The sequence below is a fragment of the Buceros rhinoceros genome, unplaced genomic scaffold (assembly GCF_000710305.1).
Source record: "Buceros rhinoceros silvestris isolate BGI_N320 unplaced genomic scaffold, ASM71030v1 scaffold1301, whole genome shotgun sequence".
NCBI lineage: Eukaryota > Metazoa > Chordata > Aves > Bucerotiformes > Bucerotidae > Buceros > Buceros rhinoceros.
In genome coordinates, this window is record NW_010392462.1 from 138,150 (window position 1) to 145,482 (window position 7,333).

At 43.4% G+C, this 7,333-nt stretch overlaps 1 protein-coding gene across 1 annotated transcript in view; it reads right to left on the minus strand.

Annotated features, from left to right (window-relative positions):
- The window catches only part of PLCB1 (phospholipase C, beta 1 (phosphoinositide-specific)), a gene marked incomplete at its 3' end in the record, with an annotated part of 295,565 nt that overhangs the window by 134,354 nt on the left and 153,878 nt on the right, over positions 1 to 7,333 (minus strand). The gene's annotated exons all lie outside the window — the stretch shown is intronic.

The window sequence follows — 7,333 nt, forward strand, 5'->3', positions numbered from 1 at the left end:
GGAAAGAGGTAAAGGATAATTGCGTATTCTGACAGGATTCTGATAGCTTGATTACATTCAAATCCAGCTACATGCAGGCTTTCCCCTGGATGTGCACTGTTACAGGACAGGTAAAAATCTAGTGATGACTTCAAGATGGACCCTCACCTGCAGGGTAGTTACACTAAAAAAAGAGCTCCTTCAACCCAAGGAACACTGCAAAATGCCAGCTCCTTTGTCAAATCATCTGCTGGAAAACAGGGGGTACCCTATCTGTTTACACCTAACCCTCTGCTTTCCTAAAATCTGCTTTCCTCTGACACCCCCTCGAGGCTTTTAAACCCTGTTCTTCTCCCATAGCTCCGTATCCGAACCTGGGAAAATACATAAAACTGTCACGGGCTGAAATGCTTTGTCCAAAAGTTATTTAAATGAAAAATCTCTTTTTATCCCTTTGGCATTTTATTCTGCTCTCATATATGTAGTTTTTATTGAATTGTCTGGAGTTAATTCTTCATTACAATCAAACAAGCAAAACAAATTTTGCCTTGTTAAATGTTCATTTTCCAAACGTGGAAAATGTTTTGTAAATGCTTCTTGTGAAGTGAAATTACGCTGGTTTCACATCTCTCTTTAATTCTCATAAATCAAAGAAACTCCATAAATACCCCAACAAACTATATCCGCCAGCATTAGCTTGTTTGGAGGGTGGGAGGCTGCTTGTATCTCGCAGAGGAGATTGCTCCGTTTGCAAGGGAATGATCCCACTCTGGAAGCCAGAGGAAGGACGGGATGCTGCCGTTGGCAGCGCAGGGGACGCGGAGCTGACAGCTGTGCCTGCGTGGGAGTTGAGATGCACACGGCATGACAAGTTTTCTGGGCTGGGAGTGGGAGGAAGACACGGAGAGGAGGCAGCTCGTGGGTAAATGTGTGGGAAGAAATGGAGAGACAACGAGGAGGCTCTTGCAAGGTAACTGCTGAGAGCCTCTGTCCTGCTTCTGAATTGCAGAGGCGGTGAAAGCTTTCCCAGCTCTGAGTGTTACGTATATACTCCCCCCCAGCTGAATCTAACAGTAACAGCAGAAACAAAATAACCTGCACAAGACATACAAAAAAATTACGTGAGAGTTCAGCACAAGAGAAAATGAGATGAGGCAAATAAAGACCGGAGAAGGTGGGAGTTGGAACGACAACCGTAAGGAGACCTCAGCCCTCTCAACTGCACTGCGCCCCAAACCCTTCAATAAACTACGGCCCAATTGTGCCGTGCCCTGGAAATAACACGTCTTTGGGATCGGCCACCGCAGCTGGAACAATAGCTTGTGTGACTCACGACAGAAGCCTTAATGCTAGAATTTCCTGTGGAACTCTTGAGTGGGTCTTTTCAAACAAGTGCTTATTACCAGGGACTTGTCGTCCCGAGATCAACTGTAACCTTGACATCTGCTTATTTTCTTTAGGAAAGCACCTTGCTTAGTTATTATATATTGAAAGCATTACGGCTGCCAGGGGTTAGAAGGGGTGCAAAATACCAAGGAAGTGCCACAGAGTGGGAATATTGAAGCTGCAGGATGCTATGCAGCTGAAACAACAAATAAATACTATTCGTACAGAGACCTTTAAAATGTAGAAGTTGTTGATCTCCCAAATAAAAATATCCAGCAAGCCTTGCACGATGTCATTCTACAGAAAATTGCCACTAAATGCATCCCTTTGCTTTTCATGTTGCTTCAGCTGTCACTCAGCGAGGGCTGGAAAGGGAACGGATGTCTCTGCCGGCTGCCAGGAAGAACCAAGTGGCGCAGTCTGGCCAGGCGAGGGTGAATTGTACCATCTCTCCTCCCCACCAGCAACCTCTGACAGCTGGTGACAACCAGGAGAAGAGTTTTGCCTCCATAAAACACCCTGCAGAGCTGCGGGCTGCTGAAGGTATTTCTAAAGCTTGTGCAAATGACACCCGTGTGCTTTTTTCTAAAACTCTCTCTGTGCCATATGTGCCACCAAAGTGATCCGCAGGAACGCAGTCACTGGAGCATCTCTCTTCCCTGCAGCTAATGACCTATGTTGGAAGGCCATTAAAAATGTTTAGGGCAGAAGGAAGCAGCCTACTGCGGATCTGTCCGCACAGCACAAGAATTTTCTCTCGTGCTCCTTAATTGCAGAGCACCAAACTCCTCCTGGGGAAGCAGTGGAGAAAATCAGGCGTGGGCAGGCAAGCCAGGAGGTCAGGCACCCTCATGGTCCGACATGCTGAGCCGTGCTTGCTGGCTCTGCGCATCTCACCAGTGCATTTTGGTTTCTTCTCACATATGTATGGGATGCTCACCACAGAAGGGCTTCAGCACCTCGCAAGGACTAGTTTTATAAATACATACATCTCAACACCTCCCTCTCCCCTCCCTGCCCCGGTCCCTCACACCCACAGGGGCAATATACAGTGATACTTGGAATGTCCTTGACAATTTCAATTACGCTGGAGTCAAAGAGACAATGTATGAAAACATAAAAATGCCAAGAGCAGTACAAAAAAAATAGGCGTTCTCTAGGCACCGTTTCCACACGTGGTACATGCTAGAGAATGTCGCTGCACTGTAAAGCTGGTAGAGGCTCTAGCTCAGAGGTGGGAGAGACTCTCAGCAGTGGGAAGATCAATGATTATAGAAGGCAAAGGGAAAAAGCGCAAGAGTGAAGGTTCTCTGAACTGCGTCTGTGCCGTCTCGATACGGAGATTTTCTGCCAACCAAAACGGAAAGGAGAACAGAGCTTTCCTTCCTCACCCCGTTACAAAATACCGATTCTCATGCTCTTGGCTTCTTTCTCACCGTTTCTTTCTTGCAGCACCCTGCAGCCAGACCCTTTGGGCACTCCTATCCCCAGCCCCGAATGCAGCCTCAGAGCTTCATCAGCTGAGTCTTTCTTGCATTACTCTCACAGCCAGACTCAGTGTCTTTTGCCTCTTCTCCTACATCCTTTCCAAAACCCTATTACATCAATTGGCAAAAATCATTACGACGCTTCCTTGGCTGCCAAACACTCCTGTGAGCCTTTTTCTTCCCTCTCCCCCCCAACTCAAAACGCTCTCAGCAAAACCTTCCCACAGTTGCCCCTATGCCATTGCGCTCTGGCAACAAACAGTTTTGCTGCAAGACCCTGAGCTACTGCCCTAGCCCACAACTGCAGTCTTGGCTATTCTCTTAATCTCCTTTATTTTATTTTAACTTCTTTCCTCTCTCCCTCCTCCTTGCCTGCACCTCTTATTTCCTGCTTTCTCTGTGCACCACTTCAAGAGCAGAAAAGATCTGTTGTTCGCACATGGAGGAATACTGCTGCTGCGAAAAATGTTATTTATAAGGACTGGGAGGCTTTTTTCTGATTAGCATTTTCGGGGAGTTTTGCTGTTTTTCGTTCCAAACCAGATCTTTGAAAATCAAAAGATTTCAAAAGTGAAACGTTTAAACAGAAATTACCTTAAAAAACCCAAACTTTTTGGAAATATTTCTCAAATACACATATGTGCCAAATTCTTTAAACCTTCCAAGCGACTAAATAACCAATGAGCAGTGAATGCACGTTCTAGCTCCTGTGCTGGGGTGGGATGATTCATCCTGCCTTGGTTTTAGACACAGGAATTAGGTTCCCCCAAGGTTATGGGTGCTCTGTGACACATGGAGAACTCTACCCTTCCCGAATTAGGTACTCTGAACCACACCTTTCGGGATACATCACGTATCTAAGCACAGCGTGTGAACACCTGGGGTGTCTATTGAAATACAGAGCTCCTAAAGCATCCTCCATTGGCAATGCTAGAAAAGAGGCGAAATCAAGAGTTTTCAGATTCAGGTCAATGACATTCTTCTATTTGCCTCAAGAGTGCTTGAGCCTCCCGCCCTGGGCTCCAGTTAGAACAGCTGTTTTAATGCATGCATCTGGCCCACGCCTTAGCAGCAGAGGCAGTGAAAGGTGACTTTGCTCTGATGTCTGGCCCTACATAACACATCCAACTTCGGTTTTATTTTCCTTCACCAGCACAGAGCCTGGTGAGAGACTTGTGTCCTGTTTATGCAACCGCAACAATAGAAATTCAATTAAAAAGCACAGGTTTTGCTAACAGACAGTAAACGCCGAGCTTATTCTGCTCAACTCTTCAGCAACGGGAAAGAAAACAGGCATCAGCTAGACTTGAATGCCTGCAAAGCCCTAATAAAAATGTGGAGTTTGTTCTCCAAAACACAGGGAAAGACCCGTCTCTGTTACAAACAGCAGCCTGTGAAGGGATTTTCACCAGCTGGGGAGGTGATAAGCTTCCCAGCCCACCGACCTGCCGCAGCATTGTTCCTCCATCGCCGGCAAGAGGAAGAGTGGGCAACAATTCACCGCTTCCCTGTATTACCTGATGGGGGAGGGATGGCAGCGTCATGGAATAATCGTATGGCAGCGTCAGGATACCACCCTTTAACTGAGGGGATTAAGGGGATGTAAGTCCCACAAAGCAACGGTTCCTCCCCATGCAGCATTCTTGAAACTAACCTGGTGTCAAATCCTGCCCCCTTGATGGTGGGGTTGTCGTTATTTGTAGCAACTTCTAAGGAGCTTGGAAATAAAATGGACGTTTCTCTATTAGCTGTAAATCCTTCTTCACCTGGCAAAAATGGATTTATTTTCCTACCACTTGTACTTGTAAAAGTACTGTTCTATTCAAATGTACAGACAATACCCACTGTGTTCTCATCGTGGGGACTGTGGGAAGCCCAGAGCTCTCAACAACATTGTCATAACTTAAACTGAGCCTTCAGAGGTCTCTGGGCTTCCAGACAAAAACTTATCAGGTTATTCTTGCCACTGTAAAAAACAAAAGAAAACAAAATGACTTGTTAGGTTTCAGGAAAAAAGGGATGGAGCTGTAACATGACATTTCATTAATATCAGTAATATACTGTTTATATTTCAAGCTCATTAAAGAATCACCAAGCAAAGCAGTTCTGGATTTCTTTGTCTTTTTAGTTTGTAAATAAAAGCATCAATAGTTGGAGTGAAAACATTGTACAGGAGAGCATTTTGAAAAGAAAAGAATATTCTACCAAGTTAATTATGCGACTAATCAACAAACTATATTTTTTTATATACCCATTAATTATGTTGTGTTCCTGACTCCTTGAGCACCAAAGCCCTACTCCTCAAAAAAGGCTTTTAAAAACCTTTTAAAAATAAATATCTTTTAAAACCAAGATATTAACAGTTAATCAGATGGAATAAACAACTTCATAGGAAAACTCTGCCACATGCTCCAAACTCTGACCGCACTGAAACAAGAAAATAAATGAGAAATGATGAGTTTCGAGATTCAGGTCAGTGAGGTTCTTCTGCTTGCCTCATACCAACTGACTATGATGAACTTCAAGTGACAAGTCCTTGTTGATAAAGCTCTTAAGAGCACGGGCAGCCATGGAGTAAGCAGGACCTCTGTTAAGAGGAGCTGACCATGCTCCAATGGAAACAATTTCCAGTCTCTCCTCCACCTGCAGTGTGGATCTGCATACAAATTCCAGAAATAATAGAGAAATAGGGAAAAATTTCAGTGTATGCAAAATTTCAAGACATTGAAAAGGTCTCTATAGAATTCAAGAAAGAATAACTCAAAATCTAGACACGGAGTATCAAAGTAGTAAAATCACAGCAATATTTGCATCATTTTGGTAACTTCTACGCTTTCTATGACTCACTGGTAGGAAAAAAAATCCAACTATTTTATTTAGATAAAAAATAAAGTTCTGTTTGAAACAGAAAACGACTAGGCTGTATTTTCCTTCTCCAGAAATGGGAATGGCCAAATGAACGAGCTATTCTCTAAAAGATTTGTTTTCTTTCTTGCTGGTGTTTGTGTGACTCAGCAAGCACTAAAGGCAGTTTCCAAAAAGTCTGTGAGTGGTGACTGAAAAGCAGCACGTGCCAAATATGAACTTAGGACTGAGCAGTTCCCAAAGCGGGATGCTGTTCCTCTGAAAAATGTCTAGGAACCCACAAATGAAGGAATCTGGAAATAGCTGCCAAACTGAAAAGTCGCCCACGCTATCAAATCCACATTTTGGTTATCAAAGTTAAGTTTCAGAAAGTCCCCTGCCCCTTTGCCTATCGGAGAGGGCTTTGCTGAGGCATGGAACTAAGAGCGAGCAGCACGTTTTATTTATTTATTGAAAATTCTCCATAGTTTTCTCTCCGTGCTCCAAAAAACAATCAACAATTTCATGCCACGGGGCTAGGATTGAGCCAGAGCATAATAACTGCAGAAAGGGATATTGATGGTGCCGCACGCATCGGAACAGCAGACGATGACACAGAGGAAAATAACGGTAGAATTGAAGCCGCAGGTAGAATTTTAAGTAGGCTGAATGCACAACCTGAAACCCTTTTTATGCCATTTTTATTAACACGTCTCTTTAAAATCTTCTTTACGATGCTTCGATATCAGGTCTATACAGTAACAGTTAAAATTAACTCAACGTGTGTATGAAACAGCTTTGAAGTATGTTACTTCTTTTACTGTCCCTTTCACCACCATCCTTCTAGAAACCCGGCAAAATGAACCAAACTGAAAGCATCGCACAAGCATGATGGATGACTTTCAAATATTACGGTGTGAGCTCATAAGAACAATTCTTGGGAGAAAAGATAAACAGGGCTTCAGGAAAAAAATAACTTTATTTTTGCCTTTCATCCAGCAACGCTGCCCACAGCCCCTCGCTGACACAAGGCGGATGTTTACAGCTGGATCATGTATGATGATCTATATTTAATATTTTTACAGTTCAGGATTTAGCCGATGACTTAGGGCACACAAATCCACGACTGTATCTAGAGCTGGCAGAAGGGTCTCGGGGAATAAGGGAATTATTTTTCTTGCATTGTATGAAAATTTAATATAATTATAGCCATGATAGATGTGAGGGATGCAAGGTCTGCAGGGACAGTAAAATCTTTTATTAGAATAATTGAGGCAGTTGGAAAAGAGATGAATTTCTGATACAGCACATTTTGCATTGTGCCATCTATGTATTCTTTCAAAAATGTGTCTAGATGATTACAGCTTCCCAACAAGGGAGAAGTAGCCTCATTATCAGCAAAATATTCAAAGCGATGATACACACAGCATTGTCAAATGTGGGAAATCAAGAAAGAGAGTGAAGGAAAAAGAAAAAATAATAGATTTCAACTAACTGATTTTCAGTTCAAACTTCTCTGGCAGAGTAAGACAGATAAAACCTGCAGTTTTTCAAAGCAATCACAAACGGCTCTAAGAAAATCCAAGGTAAGACCACGGCTAAACCTGTGTGTGTGTGTGCATCAGGGGGCCAAATCC